This window comes from Bubalus kerabau, chromosome 4, assembly GCF_029407905.1.
Source record: "Bubalus kerabau isolate K-KA32 ecotype Philippines breed swamp buffalo chromosome 4, PCC_UOA_SB_1v2, whole genome shotgun sequence".
NCBI lineage: Eukaryota > Metazoa > Chordata > Mammalia > Artiodactyla > Bovidae > Bubalus > Bubalus kerabau.
In genome coordinates this window covers 27,525,373-27,544,931 of record NC_073627.1, presented here as the reverse complement: position 1 = coordinate 27,544,931, position 19,559 = coordinate 27,525,373, and the positions used below count along the sequence as shown (strand labels likewise).

The window sequence follows — 19,559 nt, the reverse complement described above, 5'->3', positions numbered from 1 at the left end:
TGGGTGGTCGGTGCCCTGGGAGAGCAGGCCAGCTTGGCTGCTGTGATCACACCCCAAGCCCATGGTCCTCAGCATGAATGAGATGAATCACTAAGTTACCCACTGCCTGCCCCAGTGGCCCCCCAAGTCAGGGGATCCTTCCAACACCCCAGGAACTACCTTGAAAAGAAAGCTGAGGAACGCACAAATAATAATAAGGCATAAGGCACAATCAGGTAAGGGCAAAATAAAGTCAAATGAGAAATCAGGCAGCAGATCTCAGAAGAACCAACTCTCTGCCTGGTTGCCGGGGCTGATGCTTAGATAGCGTGACCAGCTGTCCCAGTCTGCCCAAGACTGTTCTGGTTTCAGCACAGAAAGACCACATCCCTGGAGACCTCTTAGTTTTGGAAAAACTGGGACAATTGGTCACCCTTTTTCAGGGGGCTTTGGAGGTTGGGGAGATCACAGATGTCCGATTCTCTTTACACCTCTTGGTTTTCTTTAGGTATCCATGTAGCAATGGAAAAATGCTGGAAGCCTGAGAAGCTTCCACCCCAAAATTATATGACATCAGCAGTTCTCCCCAGTGCTGTAGGCTAGGACCCCTTTCCCCAGTTATCTCTCTTCCAGGAGAATTCTCATCCAGGGACACTGGTCCTGGGCTCCTTCACATACTTCAGGCAACAGCAGAGCCCTGGTGCTCCCTGGCAACCAGGGAGAATCTTTGAGGAGACAAGCCCCAGGTTGCCATCTGGTGGTAATTCCCCAGGGAAGAGATTTGCCCAGGTGACCTCTAGGTCAGGCTCCTTTAAATAGCCCCAAATTGCCTTTGACACGGGGAACCTAGGGTCACTGCTGGGGGAGGAAGACCCAAGACTTTGAAGGCCACACCCCCAATGGTGCTACCTTGAAACTCCTTCTAGGGGCAAGCCTGCCAGCTGCCACAGGCATTCCTGAGGGGCAGCTGCAGCAGCAGCCTCTGGGAGGGGCAGGGAAGGGGCAAAGGAAGCGGGGCCGGCCCGCCCTTATACACGCCTAGCTGTTTTCTTTTAGGAAACCCCAGACCCTGCCTCCCCCACCACACAGACACACATACATGAATCTCTGTTGATCTCAAAGCATAACCATCACTGTGTAAGATGAGAAACTAAGGGCCAAGGGAAACCTGGTGGAAAGCTTAGAGAATGCTGCTCCCCAGGCCCCACCTAGCTGTGCATCTACACACACACACACACACACACACACACACACACACACACACAGGGCTTACAGGTGCCTGGGCCCTGTTTGGAGCATGCCATCACCCATGGAAGCAGGTTAAGGGGGTGGTGGGCAGGCAGCCTGGCCTTGGGCCTCTCACTAAGAGCCAGGCCCCCCAGGCTGGCCAGGGAGCTGTCAAACCCCCCACTACAGAGACAAATGGAGCCGTCAGAGAAAATAGCTTCTAATGGGGAGCAGGAGCCAGCCTGGGCTAGAGGTGGGGGGAGGACTCTGCTGGCCAGATGTGAATTCTTCACTAATCACACCAAATTGGCCCAATTTGTTCACTGACACGTGGGGGGACTGGCTTCATCTTTCTCCCACTGAGCAGTCTCCCTCCCTCCCGCATGGAAGTGCTTTTGCTCTAGGGATGAGGCTGGCCAGCTGACAGCAGGCTGGGGGGGAAGGGGATGAGGCCAGATTTACACACACCCCTCCCTGTGGGAGCCCAAAATTTGGCTTGGGCCAGCCTCCCCTCCATCTCTGCCAATCCACGAGGCCCTGGGTGCTGAGGAGTTTAGGGACCCTGGCGAAGGGGGCGAGCAAGAGATGGGGGTTAAGGCATCTGCTCCCTGGGAAACAGGTATCATAGGCAGGAACTAGGGAATTGGAGATATTCTTGGGAAAAGCAGGGAGGGGTCTTGGGAAGGTCTAGGGGATCACTTCAAACAAGATGATGTCACTTCTTGGAGGCAGCACTGTTTTCCAGGTCCCATTAGGGCCACAATGGTGGTAAGGGGAGGCAAAGGAGAGCCCTTGGTCCCTTTCTCCAGCCCTGAGGAAAACTGACCCCTTAAATGTGTCTGCTAAAAACCGTGTCCTGAAGGTGGGACTAGCAGGAGGGCTGCCAGTGAGACTGTGGGAAGAACTTCCTCACCTTCCACTTCACTTGGGCCTCTCTCCAATGCAGATCAAGAGGCGATAATGAGATGGGCATCTACGGGGGTTTGTGGGCTCCAGGAGATAGGACAGGGGCAATAATGAGATGGGCATCTATGGGGGTTTGGGGGTTCCAGGAGGTGGGATAGGGGCAATGATAAGGGGTCAGCCAGGGCAGGGACATAAATGGAGGCCCCTTCTCTGCCCTGCACCAGGAAAGGGAGCCATGCGCATGGCTCTGGGTGCTGTAGCCTGCCATCTAGGGTCCATCCTCCCCCTGCCCTCCTGACATCACCCCCACCCCCACCCAAACAGCCACTGGGGCCTAGGAGTTTCAGTGGGCCCAGGCTAGGAAAGATGGGAGTGGAGGGGAAAGCCTGTGTAGACCTGGACAGCAGGCTCAGGGCTGCTTGGGCAGGGAATTCTGACATTCTGTGGTCTAGAAAGGAAATTGTGCCAACCAAGTCTTCCCCTTGGTTTCATGGAGTCCTCATTCTTGGGAAGGGGGATCCAGCTAGAAGAGGGCCAGAACAGGGCTAGTAACCTTGAGGCCTAAGACAGGGGCCTCCCATGCCCAGCCTAAGAGTAGTACAGCTGCTGGCCCATGCTTCCTGCCTGAGGGCTGGGGTGAAGGTGAAGGGCATCCAGGCACCCCAGCCCGGCTAGCTCTGGGGAAGAGGACAGCTCCCATTCCCAGGCCCCTTTCCTTCCTTTTGCTCTAGCCTCCTCTAGGCTAAGCAATTGCAGCCCCTGGGCATGGCCCTTAAGAACTTTCCTAGGTCACCTTTCACCCCAAATCCCAACGTTTCCAAGGCCCAATCCTGTTGTAATCAGTGCTACCCCCTTGAGGGGAATTCCACTCAGGAAGCCAGGGGGGTGGGGCCATCCCTGAGGGGGAGATGGGCGGCCAGGCTTTTGGAAGGCAGGGAGGTCGCCTGGTGTGATAACCTGTGGGACCAGGTGTGGCCTGCTCCTGCAGGAAGGAAGAAGATAGAGTTGGAAGAAGGGGGCTTAGGAGATAGACAAAGATGGCAGCTAAACTCTGTTGGTGAAGTCAGGGGGCATCCTGGGGAGAAAGAAGCACAGGACCAAATGGAGGCCACCCTGCTCCATCAGCAACTTAATTTTATTTATCAATAATTCCTACTCCTCCCTACCTCACCTGCCTCCTTAGCTGTTCCCAGCTAAGCGGAGCGCCCCCTCCTGGCAGGGTTGTCAACCTGACTTCCAGAGAGCAGAGCCCGAACAGGAAGGGAAGAATACAGGAAGTCCCTTGATTTCTTGTAGAAACACTCTCTACCTTCTGTTTTCTCACTCACACAGTTCCTATTTGACTTGTGGGCTTATCTTCCCTCAGAACAAGAGCTCTTGCTCCTATCCAGAGTCACTCTGACCCAGGTATGAATTCTAGTTCTGCTACTTACTTGCTCTGTGACCATGATCTATTATTACATAACTTTGAGCTATTATGTAACCCCCTTAGAGACTCAAGTTTCTCATCTGTGATGTTGGAAACCTACCACAGAGGATTCTGTAAGGACTGTTGCAGATCACAGAAGCCTTTGGCTTCATGGTACCTGGCACACGGAGCTACTGGCTAAGTATCCTTGGATGCATGGCTGGATGGGCAGATGGACAGACTTGAAGAGCTCTCTGTTTATGTCTTTTGCTTGACTTCCTTACAGATTCATGGGCACCATCTGGATTTCCGACAGGGATTAAGCTCTTGTGTCCCAGGGTCCTCGGCAGTAAAATGCGTGGTAATGAGCCTCCCTGCCTCCTGGGGTTATTGTGAGGCTTGATGCGTAAGTCCAGGTAAAGACCTTCCAGCAGAACCTGGTACTTAGCAAGAGCTCTGTAGGTGTTGGTCCACTAAAGGCTATCTTGTCTCTTCCCCAACACAGAGCAGGGCCTTCCCTTCAGCCCATACCACTCTGTCTTTAAACAGCTAAGGAACAAGATGCCCCAGGACTCTTCTTCTTCCCTTTATCATCTTGTTGCCCCCACCCAGCCCAGTCCTCCCACCTTGGAGATCAGAAAATCCTTTCTTCAATTAAACACCTTCTCTCAGAAATACTCTCCCCAAGACTAAAAAAACTCCAGACTAGTTCCACTTCCTCAGGGCCCTCCCTGCCCCACCCAGGACCCAGTTTGGGCCACCTGCCCTTCCCTCCCTCCCTGTCTCCAGGACAGATCCTTCCCATGTCCCTGCCCTGCTCTCGACCAGTCACCTCCCTCTGAGCCCTCCTCTCCGTTGCCCCTCTGCCTGGCACCTGGGCCTCCATCTCCCAGTGGTGGGTGGTGGTTGTGTGTAGACTGAATCTGCAGCAGGTCTTGGGAGGAGCAAGGGGTGCCAGAACCAGCCCAGGCCGGCGGCTCAGGCCTCCTCTTGCTGAAACCTGCAACCTCCCAGCCCCTGTGGACACACACTCATCCCCTTCCACCGCCCCCAGGAAGTGAGCTCCAAACACCTTTGCCTAGAAACCAACACTCACACCTACCAGATCCTGTCCTGGGATGATTCTGCCAGCTGGTCACCTCAGGTGGGGCCTGTGCCCTTTGCCTGGGCTCTGGCCCTCTCTAGACGTTCCTTCCCCACTGAACTGACTTGAAGTGGGCCCTATTGCAAATGACAGAGAGGAAATATGGTGGTTCTGGGCAAACAGTATTTCTCAAAGTTCCCTGTGGGGGACCTGTAAGAGCAGGGTCCACTGGCCAGTGGGAAGGCCATTCAGAGCAACTCACTCATAAACACTTTGATTTCTGGCCTCTGGTTTACTTGTAATAGACCAGTATGTATGTACATGCACGTTTTATTCTATATTATGTCCAAGTTTGCTTTAACATGAAAAGCATGCTCTTGGGAATTCCTGGGTAGTCCAGTGGTTAGGAGTCCATGCTCTCACTGCTAAGGATCCGGGGTTCCATCCTTAGTTGAAGAACTAAAATCCCACAAGCTGTGTGGCCAATAAAAAGTAAAAAAAATAAAAAATAAAAAGGATGCTCTAAAATATATAGTTGAATTATTTTTTTCTCCAAAGATCTTTAGGTCAAATAGACATATCAAAAAGACATGCAATGTCTGGGTATCCTCTGGCACAACCCATGTAGTACAGGGCATATCAGTGCCTCTGCCAGAGAAGCTCAGGCTGAGGGAACAGGGAAGAGGAAATTTGAATGAAGCTGGTGAACAAGCAGTCAGGGAATGTTGCAGGAAATTCTGGCACCTGATCCTTGAGGCTGAACAGAACATTATTTCTTTCCTTCCTTTGCTAAACTGACCTTATCTGAGACCAAGTTCTCCAGCCGTAAGTCCCAAACATGCCCCATTTATCTCAGATTTTTCTGCAGTGGGATTTCCCCCAAGGCTCACCACCCCCAATTCCAGCCAAGCCAAATCTTTGCTCTGATCCAGAGAAGAGCCCTTGGCAGTTCCAATTCTGGGGGAGTAGCGAAGCACATGCTTCCATCCCAGCACTCTCCCTGACCCCCTCGCACACAACAGCGTTCTTCCTCTTCCATCACTCCACGCCTCAGTTTCCTTATCTGCAAACTGGTGGAGTTGAATTTTGCTCTCTGAGGATCTTCCTACGGCACGAATCTTAATCTCCTTATAGAAACTGTAGGCTTCACTAAAAAATCAGTCTCTTTACTTCAAATCTAGTATTCTTCCATTCATTCCACTAACACCTATTGAGCCACTACCATATGCCCGGCTCCATACAAGGTACCAGGGCTGCAGATAAAGCACGATTCCCGCCCACACAACACTCAAATGTCGGGATTAGCATGATGTTGGAAGCCTGCCTTTCTTTTTTCATCACGTAACAAATCTTAAAGTACCAGAGCCTCAGGAAACCCAAGGTGGCGACCCAGCCCTGGTCCTGCCCCTGTGCAGAGTGAAGACCCCTCACTGTGGGACAGGAGAGTGCAGTGAGTCAGCACTCAGGTTTCAGTGGAGGCAGCCCGGTTTGTCTCCAGTCTCGGCACTCGCTACAGAATCTCCTCAGACCTCAGTTTCCCCATGAAACCTGGACTTGATGATAGTGCTTCCTCACAGACTCCTCTCCTGCTGTGGCCTCACTCCATCCAGCCTCCAGCCAGCCCCGCTCAGCCCCTGAGTCCTCTCTGCTTCCACACACTGGTCTTCTTGCTGCACCACATGCCAAAGCCAAGCAAACACCCAACTTAGGGCCCTTAAACTCGCTGTTCCTCTTGCCTCCACTGCTGGGTCCCCAGTATTCAAATGGCTGGTTCTCTCCAGGAGGCCCAGCCCACCACTCTCTGTCCCCTCATGTTGCTCCAGTTTTCTTCAGAGCACTTACCTGACGTTATATATCTGTTTTCTCCCTTGTTTATTTTTTCCCTCCCTCATTAGAATGTAAGTGCCAAGAGGGCGGAGTTTTTAATCTGACTTCTTGTTTTAATTCACTGTATCCCCAGCCCCAGTATCCAAAATAATGTCTGACAGAGAGTAGATGCTCAATAAATGTTTCCTTGAGTGAATCTTGAATAAATGAATAGTGGAGATGTGGGAAGTAAACCAAGGTAAAGCCAGTTAAGTGCCGCCCCATCTCTGGCACAGGGTGAGTGATAATAATGGAAACTGTTAATATTAAACACACACCAACAGCCTGACTGAAAGGGACTGGAATTTCATGAGGAGAAAAACAAAATTCAGCCAAAATTACATATATTACTTCATGCAATAAACACTTATGTTGCCATTTGTGTCATCCATCTCGATTAGAAAATGGTTTACTCCCGACACTCCACAAATTCAGCCTGCTCGGTAATCACTAATTCTTCATCTGCTTTAAGCACCTGTTATCCAACTTATGAGGGCGCGATTTGGAAGAAATCAGCAAGATGTCTCTTCTACGGCCACCTGGGCCTGGGAGGAGGACCGACCCCCACCCCTCGCCGCAATGCTGCTAAGTGATCACAGAGCTGAGATGGCGATCACCGTGACCAAACGGAGCCATTTCTCTTCCTGGCTGGGGCCCCAAATAAAGAAAGGGCCATGGAAGAGGCCCCATGAGGGGTCTCCTGCCTCTCATTGGGAGTCCCCACTGCCCCTCCCAGCCTGGGGTCCCCTCAACCTAGAGCTCTGGAGAGGAGGATACCACACCCCCTCCCTCCCCTCCATGCTGAGAAGCCCATCACCATCACCCCCACACGAGGCCTTTCTTTGTCTTGGCCAGTGAGGAGAGAAGGGGAAGCACCTGGTTTCAATGTCTGGTATGACCTGGAGATAAATGGGTCCCCGCGGTCCTCCCCGCTCTCACAGGAGCCCCAGGTGGGCTAAAGCTTGAAGGTGACAATCCCTGACAAGTTTGAAGGGAGAGACAGGTCCCAGCCCTTCGCTGCTCTACCATAAATTCACCACTTACTGGGCTAGGCTCATCTACCACCCAAACGCGGCAGGTGGGGTTCATAGCCCTATTTTGGCTGAGCAAACAGCCTCGGAGAGGTCAGGCGACTCGCCCAAGGACAGGACCAAAGCCAAGTCCCCGTGACCAGGGCTGAACGTGAGGCACTTCCATCACTGACGCGTAGGCCCCAGGAGAGGAGGTGCAGCCTTTTGGGCAGACTTGGAAGAGAAGAGGCTCAGGGCTGGGAAAGGGGCAGCTAGGAGCAGAGAGGAAGAAGGCTGGGGTCGGGTGTGGCCTGGAGAGCCCGATCCTGGGATTCGAAGGCGAGGTGGAGTGAGCCCAACCCGGGAGGGGCCCTCGCGCGAGCCCTGCCGCTGCCCGGCCCACAGCGCGTCCCCGGCCACCCCCAGACTGGCAGGGCTGAGGGAGGACATAGCAGAGCCCGGAAGCCTAGATGTAGGGGTAAGCTCCCTCCTCCAGCGTTCCCTGGCGACTTGGGGGCCCCTGGGAAGAGGCTGGCATGAGGACCAGAAGGCACGGGGCTAGCCTCAGGCCGGGCCAGGTCTAGGGACAGAGCCGCCTGCAGCAGAAATTAGGCAGTGAGCAAAAACGAGGGGTCCGCTTGGGCCCTGCACCCAGAACTGCAGGGTGGGTGTGGCGTCAACAGGAGGTGGGAAGTGGGAGGTGGAGGGTGGGGGAGAGGGCCTGTCGGAGGCCCGCAGGGCCTGGCTGCCTAATGGTTTTCTGAGGAGGTGCCTGGCGGATTAGAGGTCTGCTCTGAGCAGGGCAGGGCCCGGGGAGAGGTCAGGCAGGAGCCGCTGGGCCGCGCTGGGGAGAGGGACCCCGGTTTTGGGAATGGGATAGTGCCAGGGCCTGCACGTGCCCAGTGGGGCCACAAGTTGGGGTGGCTTTTCATGCTAACCCAGTGCCCAGTGGCTGCACAGACAGATGCTGGCTCTAGACCCTGGGGAGGAATGAAGATCTACCCAAGAGAAGGTGCTGGCGGGGGTGGAGGGTGGGGCAAGGGGGTACCTTATGTAAGACAGAAATGCCAAGTGCAGAGCAATGCATGGTGGGGTAGGGTGTGGGAGACTAAACTACCCCAATGCCTGCTGGAGAGGACTTTTCCATGGGTTGAGCCTGGGAAGGGGTTGCCTCCTCCACAGGCTCCCATCTCTGCTGGCAGAATCCCCTGCCCCTCACTGAGCTTTCCCCTACTTTAAGCCTTCTCCCTTCATTACCACCCCCACCACCAATCCCCTCCCTCTGCCTCAGCCTCCCCTCACGTGGCCCCTTCTGCCTTGGCCCCTGCCAGTCCCTGCAGAGACCCATCCAAGGAGGCTAACACCTCTCCAGCCAGGCCCAGGCCTGCAAGCTTCCCCCTCCCTCACTGGAGCTGGCCCCAGGCAAAAGGAGCTTTCTCCTAAGAGGACCCCAATTCTTTTCAGGGAGTTGACCCAGAAGAGGGGCCGGGCCTTAAATGCAGGCTGGATGACTTCAAAGGGCGGTAGGTGGGGTTGGCGCCTGGTCACAGGTGCCACTCAGGGTGGGCCAACCTGCCCAACCAGGTCAGGGCTTGCACTGCACCCCGCCCTCTGCCCAGAACTTCACGACACAGACCTGACAGCAGCTCCACCCATCAGAGACTCCCCCAGGGCCTCCGGAGAAAGACCGGAGACACAAGATCCAGGATTCAAGGCACAGAGGGCCTGGCAGGTCATCCTACTGATCCTCCCACCCCAGCACCCTGAGTCTCCACACGCCCTTTCACCCACGTGCACACCCACCGAGCTCTCGGCTACATAGAGACAGAGATGAGATCCTGGGCCTCAGAGGCTACACTTAGCTTTGTCCCAAAGTACTTCCTGCTGTCTGTCTATCCTTGGTCTGAAATCCTGAGGAAACGAACACGGAGTAGGACAGTCCCCAGGCTGGCACCAGCTCCTCTGGACTATGGGACCCTTGAACCTGAGACAGGAGTCCTAGGCACACCCTTTCATGGAGCCCTCCGCCGCCTCACCAGACTGTATGTCAGATGAACATCTGTACATTCCTATGCTCAGCACCAGGTGCTCAGGACCATTGAGTGCAAGGGCTTAAAAAAGGCTAAGGTTTTTTTTCCTTCCTGTAGGAAGCTAATAGCCTCAGCTTGCTGATCAGTAAAATGGAGATAATAACAGTATATACCATAAGGCTGTTGTGAGAATTAAGTGAAATACCACGTAAAAGTTCTTAGCACAGAGCCTGGCATAGAGTAAGTGCTCAATAAATGGCAGGTGTCATTGCTATGAGTATTAACAGGACTCAGGGAGACCACTTGGAGAACCACATATGCCAGTCTGAACTTCTGCAACTGAGTGGGTTCCGGCCTTACTCAAATCAGTGTTTGCCCCTGCACTGCCGTTCCACCTGCAGCTCATCTCAGAGTAACAACCCTCAGGATTCAGACTGACCCTGCTATCTACCAGAACGGACTCCAAGGCCCCAGGCAGAGGCAGGAATGGTCGGTGGGGGCACGTGGCTATGGGCTACATATGGTGAAGACTCACCGAGGGAGAAAAGGGAACCAAAGAGAGAGTCTTAGCCAATCAAGTTCCAGGAAGGCCTCAAGGAGGAGAAAACTTCCAGGAGCAGGGGGAATAAACAGAGGGAAGTGGCTCTGTGTATCCTGGGCCAGAGATAGGATGGGACAAAGAGGGTTAGGAGTGGGGAGGACTGGGGGAATACAACAGGGTGTAAGGGGATGGAGAGATGAGATAAGCAAGCAGGGGAGCGGGCAGAGCAGCTCACCCTGGCTCTTTCCGGGCCCCACGCTGGCTAGGACAGGCTGGGTACCAATGAGCCATGTTAGCATCAGGTGGGGGAAGCCTGGCTTCTCAGCCAACCTGTGCCTCTACAAATGTATTCATCTTCATGCATTTAATTCAGCAGTTTGGCAAGAAAGTGGGTATTATTTACTGAACACTGACTGCCAGGTTCTGAGCATAGACAGTGATCGAGACAGTCAGGGTCCCTGAGCCTGGGGTGCCTGTAACCTGGAGGGAGCAGTGACCCCTCAGTCGAAGAAGCCCTCCTACAGACAGGGAGGGTAAGGAGGCAGGGGCTGGAGAAGGTAATGTGGGAAGGCAGAGCAGGGCGATCTGAGCACCTCCCCCAAGCAGGGGGAAGGGAAGGGGGAATGGCCTGGCCAAGTGGAATAGGATCTGAAAGGCTGCTGGGAGGGATGCTGCTGGCACTCATTCCTGGCCTGAGTGGGAGGGGATGTCTCTGGACCAGCCAGCCCTGGACTCCTGCTACACCGACCTCTCTTACTTAGGCAGCAAGAGCCGGATGGGCCACATTCCACAGAGGCCCCGGCTGCCATCCTACTGGGCTCGCATGCACCCCCAGGGGCAGGCTGGTCTCAGGGCTGGAAAAACTGGTCTTCCTGCTCCCCCCAACCCCAATACACACTAGCCTGGAGTTCGAGGATTGAGGAATAGGGGGTCACAGGAACTGGAGGTTTCCTCCTTTCCACACTTGTGGACCAGGGAGGGCAGAGAGGAGCTTCTTGCCTGTGAGGAACATGGCTTGATGGCATGGTGGGGGCATTTTTAATAGATTCAAAAGCAGGATGGGATGAGGGTCAGATGGCTTTCCCTCTCCCGGCCTGACAGGGGAGATGTCCTGCTTAGAAGCAGGAGAGCTTAAGGATAGACATCAAGAACTTGCCCCCTGAACTTTTCTAAGAAGAAAAGGAGAGAATGGCTTTCAGCCTGGGATGAACCCAGGAAGTGCAGCCTGAGGATGAGCTGACTGGCTCCCCACCAACTCCTCCTTCCTTACCGTGGGGCAGGGGGGCTGTCTTCCTGTCTGCATGGATCTCTGCCACTCCCTGGGCCATGTTAGACCTAAGAAAAACTCCAGCCCCTAGCACTACCTCTTTCAGAATATCCTTCGCAGCAAGAGATTTACTGTAGACCCAGAGAAGGAAACTGGTGACCAAAGCTAAGTCCCCAGATCGGCCAAGGGACATGTCAGGCCTGTCTGGGCTGTGGGAACCCCCCCACCCTCCTTCCTCAGGCCTGTTGTGTTGCTGGTGCAGAGCAGTCCCAGTGTGTGTGTGTGGGGTGGGGGTGGGGGCAGCTTTAATGGACCACGGCCAAGCCCCTGAGGTTTCCAGCCCAGCCCCTCTTGGAGTGAAAAAGACCAAATTTCTGTTCAAGGTCCTTTCCTGAATGTAGGCCACAGATCACCCACCTGCCTCAGAATCAGGGCGCACTTGTTCAAAATGTTCCCACAATGTCCCCACTGAAATTCACTGGACCAGGAACCTGTATTTTATATGCTTTCCCCATCAAGGTCCCCACCCCCAAGTCCATCAATGATTCTGAGAAGTTTAAAAATTTCTGCAAAGGATCAGCCCAATGAGCAGTTCCTAGAAAGTGGAACTTGGGGAACTCAGAGTAGGTAGGCAGTAGCCTTCAAGCCTTCGGTTGTCCCAGGGAGAACAGTGTGACTGGAGGAGAAATCTCCCCATGACAAGTGACCTGAGTAACAAAGACCTTTTCCCAATGTCTCTGTCCTTTTCACTTGATATTCACTTAATAATCTCTGTTTTCAGCAACTAAGTGGTCATCTCAGAAGAGGTCCTGCTCGCCTGCCTGAGGGGCAAAGGAGGGGTAAGGCTGGAGGATGAACAGATGACCATTGAAGATCCCCTGGAGACCCAGACGCAAACTTGCCCAACTTTCCCACCATGGCTTTCAGGATGGGCCAGTCTTCTCTCTGCCTCATCATGGCACTGCCCCATCCAGACAAGAGTGACATTTCCTGAAGGTGCTGAGCCTCATGGAGGGGAAGGGGCCTCTGGCTCTGTACTCTGATATCCCACTGATATGTTCCTACCAAAGTGGAACTCACTGATGGCTTCATCATCCATTCACACGTTCATTTGAGCACCAGGCTCCAGTCCCCGTCTGGGACTCCAACAGACTTATGGCACAGATAAGACATAATCCGTGCCATCAAGAGAGGCTCACAGGAAACAGACACTTGTGACCCAAGGTGTTCAGGCAGTTAATCATTCACCCACCTGTGCGCCATACACAAGGTCCTTGGCCTGACTGTCTCCACCCGCTGGCATTGTTGCCGGCAGTAGAAGGGTGCAAAGAGCAAGGGCTTTGCAGTCAGGTGGTCTGCAGTTCAAATCCAGCCTTCTGGCTTCCTGGGGAAAACCAGCCAGAGCTTTGGCTCTTCCACCTGGGACTTCCCCTGGCTTGTTAGAGTGCCAGGAACAGTGTCAATTAGGGATAATTGAGCTAATAGCACATCAGTGAGTGAGTTTCTAATCATTGATTTCTCCTGTTGCAGCTTCTCCAGTCAAAGCGCTTATCACATCGTGAGAGCTTGGTCTCTGGGACACACACACAACTCACCCATGAGACTGTGGATCTCAGCACCTAGGTGTGCAGTAAGAACTTGCTGTGTGAATGAGTGCTGGGTGCGAAGATTAAGAGTGAAATTAACAACAGCCTCCGGAAGGAGTTGGGTGTTGCCTGGAAGGTTCTGCCTTCGATTAGATCTATCGGCAGGTTTTTGGCTGAGAATTCACAGACCTGTGGATCAGGTTAACATGTGAAGGGTTAATGCTGACTCCTCTGACCTGCTTAGTCCCAAGGAGCCACGTATTCTAAGTTGCCAGGTGAGTGTGGAGACAGACACAGCATACAGGATGACTCCAATCTTCCAGCTGGACCAGAGTGGGTGGTGGGGCAGGAGCCAACGCCAGAAACAGCTAAGGAGAGAGGGACCCCTGAGTCTGCTTCCTTCCACCTCCCCACTGTGGAAGTGACAGTCAGCAACCCCCCCATCTCCCAAGAGAAGCTTTTGTATGTATCTGAGAAGTGCTTTGAAATTTCTAGCCTTAAAAGGACTTCTGTGCACTTCCCAGACATTAAGACTGGCAGGTTAGAAGGTGCCTCGTGGGCCCACCACCCCCAGCTCTCAGTGAACACACCAGGAGTGATTCTTCAGACTTTCCTTAGTCTTTCTCCTCTTTTCTGCAAGAAGCTTCCAACAAGGAGAGGAGAGGAATGCTCCCTTCCTCCCAGTGCGCTCACACTGCTGTATAGGAGAACAGAGCAGCCAGCTGGGAGCCAGGCTGCCCAGGAAGACCCTGCCCAGGAGATGCGAGGAGGAAACAGCTCAATCCATCCACCGGGATTTGGGTCAGACTTATGGAAGGCCTTCCTGAAAGGCAGACCCTGCTCCTAGGATCAAACCACCAAGGAGGAGACCAGGATACCTTCCTCTAGGGATGGTGACGCACACACAGCTCATTTGGGACCACCTCTCAGGAACCCCAAGCTGGAGCGAATGTTTTGTAGAAGTATGCTCCCACCAATGTGAAGGGACCGACCTCCTTGTTGATCGTTACCTGTGATGGGACTGCCCGATGCCTCCTGGTAAGAAAGGTTCACCAAATTAGATTTCGTCCACAGTGGGTGCTCTGTTTGAAAGATCGCTGTTTGTGTATGGAGATAGGAATGATGGAAAACCCAGTCAAAGAACTGTTTGTTCTTTACTGTTTGTTAATAAAGTCCCATTTGTGTTGAAAAAATTTTTTTGAATGCTACAAAGTTCTGGCAGGAAGCACACCATTAACCAGAGTTACCTGATGGAGTTATGGAGCACTTTGTATTCTATAGACTTCAGTACTGCTTACAGAAATTCTGTATCCTAGGCATGTATTTAGCAGTAAGACCACAGCAAAGGCTAGACTGGAACCCCTCACCGAGGCTCAGTCCCCTAGGCACACCTTTCTCTCTCCTTTCTGAGGCACTGGGAGACTGGAACAAGCCAGAGTATCTGCTTCCCACACACAGGCATTGGAGGCTGCCTGGCTCTGCAGGCTCATTCTTGTCTTCCCGAGGCTTTGTCAGGATTCCTCATGCTTCCATGGGACCCAGGGTGAGCCACTTGGCCTCCCTGTGCCTCAGTTTTCCCATGTGTAAAATGGGAGTCGGCCATACTAATAACTAGGATCAAAGAGATTATGTTTATGAAAATTTTTTGTATTAGTGGCTGCTTCTCTTTTCTAAATGAAGGCGGCCCCTTCTGAGGGGGCAGGAGGAGGGTTGGAGTGAAGGTGAATACCTGCCAGGTCCTCAGGGGAGGGCCAACCACAGCAGTTGGGCAGCACCCAGAGGTCTGGGTGGGAACTGCAGCCCTCCTGCCTGCTGGCTCACTCACGGACAGGAGGCTGGGGGAGCTGATGCGAGTCCTGCTGCCCACCCCCACTCTCAGTGGGCAGCCTTCGGGTCCTCTGCAGGCCTCTGGGGTTGGGGTGGGCAGAGGAGTAAAGAGAGCGAGGAAAATGGATCTTCCTCCTGCAGAGGAATCTCTGCTGCTGAGAGAGGCGTCTAAACTTGGGCTGCCATAGTGGGGACCCCGGGCAGGAGGGGGAGGAGGTCCTGGGAGGGAGCCAGGTCCCCTTGAGAGGTAGAGAGGAGAAGGGCAGGAGCCAAGGGCCAGGGCGAATAGTGGCATCCATGGAGGAGGCAGGCTGAGAGCCGGAAATAGGGTGGTTGTTCAAGGGGAGAATGGAGCCATTTTGGCCAGCCCCCTGCCTCAAAACCCCTCCCAAAAGGGATGAGTTATTGTTTTTTCCTGTGAAAAATCACCTGAATCCTCTCTCCCAAGGTCAGCTTCCCCAGGTCTAGCCCTTCTTGGGAAGTTCCTTCTGGAGCGTGACCTCGGATGTCCCCCTCCCTTCTGCCTGGGCTGGGGGGGAGGGAAACCGCCGCTTTAGTCACGCCAGATAATCACCTCTGGTCACTCACTGTCTGGCCTCTTCCTCCAAGTAACTCCAAGTATCTCTTAGACATTATCTCACCATGCAGGCCTGGGAGGGGGGCGCAGTGGGTAGTGGGGGGAGAAGAGGGGAGCCACATTTAAGAAAGGGAAACTGAGGGCAGAAAGGACCAACATGCCCCCTACCCTGCTTCCCCACGTAGGCTGGGAAGGTGACACTGTGTCGTACTCCATACACCAAGGAGGGGTAGCAGGCAGACAGCAGAAAGAACCTCCAGGAGGGCACTCGAAAGGGGCCTTTGGAGAAACCCAGTGAATGCCAGATTCTGTGTTAAGAGCTTTACGGGGACTATGTCATCCCTCTCCCACTCTCTTATCCTCACTTTACAGATGGGGAAACTGATGGGGAAACTGAGGCAACCACTTGTCTAAGACCGCTCAGTAAGCAAGGGGGAGTGTGGGGCAGCCTCTTGGTGGAACAACAGAGCAGTCAGTCTGGAGGCAGGAGCACGGCTGGGGCGACCTCCGGTCAGTCCTCCCAGAGGAGCCAGTAGAATGACCTTTAGGTGTCCATCGAGGGGAGGGTTGTTTAGCTGCTGTCAGGTCCTACTCTTTGTGACCCCATGGACTGTATCACACCAGCCCTCCCTGTCCCTCACCGTCTCCTGGAGTTCACCCAAGTTCATGTCCATTGAATCGGTGATGCCATCCAACCATGTCATCCTCTGCCACCCTCTTCTCCTTTTGCACTCCACCTTTCCCAGCATCAAGGTCTGGAGGGTGAAGTAGCTCAATTGTGTCTGACTCTTTACGATCCCATGGACTGTAGCCTACCAGGCTCCTCCCTCCATGGGATTCTCCAGGCAAGAGTATAGGAGTGGGTTGCCATTTCCTTCTCCAGGGGATCTTCCCAACCCAGGGATCGAACCCAGGTCTCCCACACCTCTGCTAACTGTTGCTGCAGGTGCCAGGCCTCAGTTCACCACACTATTGACCTTTTTCTCAGTGTTTTCATAGAACCTGATTTTTATGTCTGGGAGAGGAAAATAAGCCAGAAGAGGACCAACGTCTCCCTTTTCCTGGGTGTGTATGACCCTCAGGTCTTTTTTGGTGCTAATGCGGGTGCCCCCTTCCCTCTGCTGTCCCCTGCCTGCCTGTCCTGAACATCGCTCGGTGCCACAACAGCAGGGTGGCCCTCCAAAACCTGAAGCAGGGGACTGACTCTCTAATTCTACCTCCCCGCGGACCCAAAACTCGCAGGCTTATTATCATATACCTCTGTGACCTGGAAGGTTCTTCCCGGCATCTGACCCAAAGCCTTTTTGAACAGCACGGCGGAGGCTCTACATGGGGTAAGAAAGGCAACCACAGTCCCTGCCTCCATTTAGAGGAACTGTCCAAAGGCCTTCATGGACACAGGACATCCTGGGATCCCAGAGGTCGTACAGCCCCAGGGCTCAACTCAGCCAAGGTGAGAAGGCAGGTGCCACGTGGGACCTGGACCCACCTGTCCCTCAGCAGCGTCCCTCATTAGAATAGTAAGTGGAAAGCCATGAAGGACTGCTTATCTGATGGGAGCCCCACTCCGAAAAGCCTCATTACCAGGGCTCCACACCCGGCTGTGCCTGCGCGGTTTATGTCGTAGGAACAACACACTCAGCACTTCAAAGGAGTCTCTTGATGGTGTGTGTGCTGGGAGGGGGGGAGAGTGGGGGAGAGAGTGGGCAGGCCGAGAACTGCTGGTGGGGGGCCTCGGGGCCGGTGAGCACCCTCTGGAAGCAGGAACGGATCACTGGCACAGCACTGCTTCTGCCCTCAGAAAGCCCCCATCTTCCGATGAAATACCGCCCTGCCATGGACCCCCTGGTCTGATGGAAGAGGCAGCTCTCTCCTCCCTCACACACACACACAGACACCAGGACAGGTAGACCTGAATGTGGAAAGTGACTCTCTTGTACACCAGGGCCTCAGACCTCCGGCTGTGGATTGAGGAAGGCAGCCCAGCTGTCCCCTCGCCGACCCTGGGGTCCCGACTTGAAGCCCCAGCAGAGCCTAAGGACTCACTGTATGACTGGCCACCTAGACTCCCACCCGAGTCTGACCAACACAGCCATTCCCATCCCCTGAGAATCCTCCTCAGCCGCTCTGCCCACCCTGGTCTGATGGGACGTCTTCCCTGAACCTTCCTGCTGCGACTGGGCAGAGCTTCCAGAAGGCAGAGGCCCTTCTCCCCTCCCCACCCATGACAGTCAGGATGTGCCTCCGTGGATCACACCTGGGAGGACAAGCTGGGTGCTGGCAGGCACCGCCTCTTGTTTCACAGCCCAGCAGCCACCCAGGGGCCTCCGAGAGAAGCCCTCGCACCCTCACACCTTCAGGGGTTTCTCTCCCCACCTGCCCTCTCCATCCCCAGCTTCATTAAGGAAGGTGGTTAACCTCAAACAACAAGCAAATTAAAGTCCTGAAGCCGATCAAATAGGAGGCGCCCAGAGGGTAAATTGAAGGCAACCTGCCCAGGCCTCAGAATCATCCTGTTCCCTTCCCAACTCCCAGGCTCCCTTTTCTCCCAGGTTCATAAAAAGCAGAAGGTTGAAATGAGGGGCTCAGTTGGGACAGAGCATGGAATCCTGGGATCCAGAGTAGGTACTCCTGGGAGAGGTCTCCAGCACAGATGGCCCACCTGCTTTGATGCCTCGTTGGGAACAGCGCCTTCCCGCGCAGGAGCCGGGCCACAGCGAGCACGGGATCCAAACAGCTCTGACATCTCATGGCAGAGGTGCTCTGGCAAAGCCATGGTGGCAAAGAGGCTGATACGGATCCAATGACACTGCCCCCGGGAAGACAGTATGGGCTGCAACTGGGATTGAATTAAACCATGTGAAATGAACTTGCAGCAAGACAGTGTGGAAGAGTCATCTGGGACAATTGCCCATTGGCAGTATTGAAGACAATTTTATAGTAATAGTTCCTAGTTTTCTCTAGTTGTTTTTTTTTTTTTTTTTTTTTTTTCCATTTTGGCCGAGCTGGCAGCTTGCGGGATCTTAGTTTCCTGGCCAGGGATTGAACCCAGTGCCACAGCAGTGGGAGCACCAACTCCTAACTACCGGACAGGCAGGGAACTCAAGTTAGTTCTCTGTTTTAACGTGAGAAAATCTCACTCACCAAGTCACCACGTCACAGCTATTATTGCTCGGAAGTATTTATTTACTCATTCTATTTGACAAACAGTGCTTTCCACGAGCCAGGCACTCTTCCAACTGCTTTATAAACACTAACTCATTTAATCCTCACAATGACCCCATGAGATAAGTACATTGTTATCCCATTTCACAGGTGAGGAAACAACGGCACAGAGAAGGGACTTGCCCAAATCTCAAAGCTAGGAACTGGTGGAGAAGCTACGTTTAAAAAGCGGGTTGTTATCAAATCAGTCAACTTGAAAGATCTCACTGCAGAAGTCGGGCCAGTAGTATTCCCACAGCCAAGGTATGGGAAGCACTGAATTTAATGGACATAATTGGGATTTTATGTCCAATTACTTATCTGTTTAATTGTTTGTGAAGATTAATTTAAAAATAAATGAATGTTTTTATTCATATCTCCACCCATTTCCCTTGCTTTCCTCTGCCCAGTCCCAGAAGAGGAGAAAAGATCCAGGACAGGTGATTCATTTTCGCTGGGTCTCAAGCCGGAGTTCACTCCTACATCGCTACCTCCCCATCACCAATTCCATCCCCATTCATGTCCTGACTTCCTTCCTCACAGCACAAGGAACTGGATACCGGAAACCATAGAATTCACATCCTTAGCTCTGCTTATAAATTCAAACAATTACTGAATGCCAGAGCTAGAGAAAGAATATATAGGGAGGAGGGAGAGGGAGGGAAGAAGAGAAAGACAGGTGCTCTTCTTTTCATACTGTTCATGGGGTTCTCAAGGCAAGAATACTAAAATGGTTTGCCATTCCCTTCTCCAGTGGGCCACGTTTTGTCAGCTCTCCACCAGGACTCATCATCTTGGATGACCCTACACATCATGGCTCACAGTTTCTTTGAGTTAGACAATGCTGTGATCCATGCTTCATTCACAGTATGAAAAGGCAAAAAGATATGACACCAAAAGATGAACTCCCCAGGTCTGTAGGTGCCCGATATGCAACTGGAAGAGAGTGGAGAAATAATTCCAGAAAGAATGAAGAGATGGAGCTTAAGCAAAAACAATGCCCAGTTATAGATGTGACTGGTGATGGAAGCAAAGTCCGATGCTACA

The 19,559-nt window shown here is 53.3% G+C and overlaps 3 long non-coding RNA genes across 14 annotated transcripts in view; 2 read left to right on the top strand and 1 right to left on the bottom strand.

Annotated features, from left to right (window-relative positions):
* Positions 1–19,559, bottom strand: part of LOC129649126 (uncharacterized) — a 79,129-nt gene that overhangs the window by 33,021 nt on the left and 26,549 nt on the right. The window lies entirely within an intron of this gene.
* Positions 7,681–14,097, top strand: LOC129649124 (uncharacterized). 12 transcript variants are annotated; one of them, XR_008712980.1, is made up of 4 exons: positions 7,681–7,695; positions 12,100–12,157; positions 12,849–13,179; positions 13,548–14,097. It is a non-coding gene; the product is annotated as an uncharacterized LOC129649124 (long non-coding RNA). The 12 variants fall into 12 exon arrangements; XR_008712983.1 differs by having other exon boundaries at positions 12,100–12,314; XR_008712977.1 differs by lacking the exon at positions 7,681–7,695 and adding an exon at positions 7,884–7,958 and having other exon boundaries at positions 12,100–12,314.
* On the top strand, positions 18,255–19,037 carry LOC129649125 (uncharacterized). Its single transcript, XR_008712986.1, has 2 exons — positions 18,255–18,776; positions 18,923–19,037. It is a non-coding gene; the product is annotated as an uncharacterized LOC129649125 (long non-coding RNA).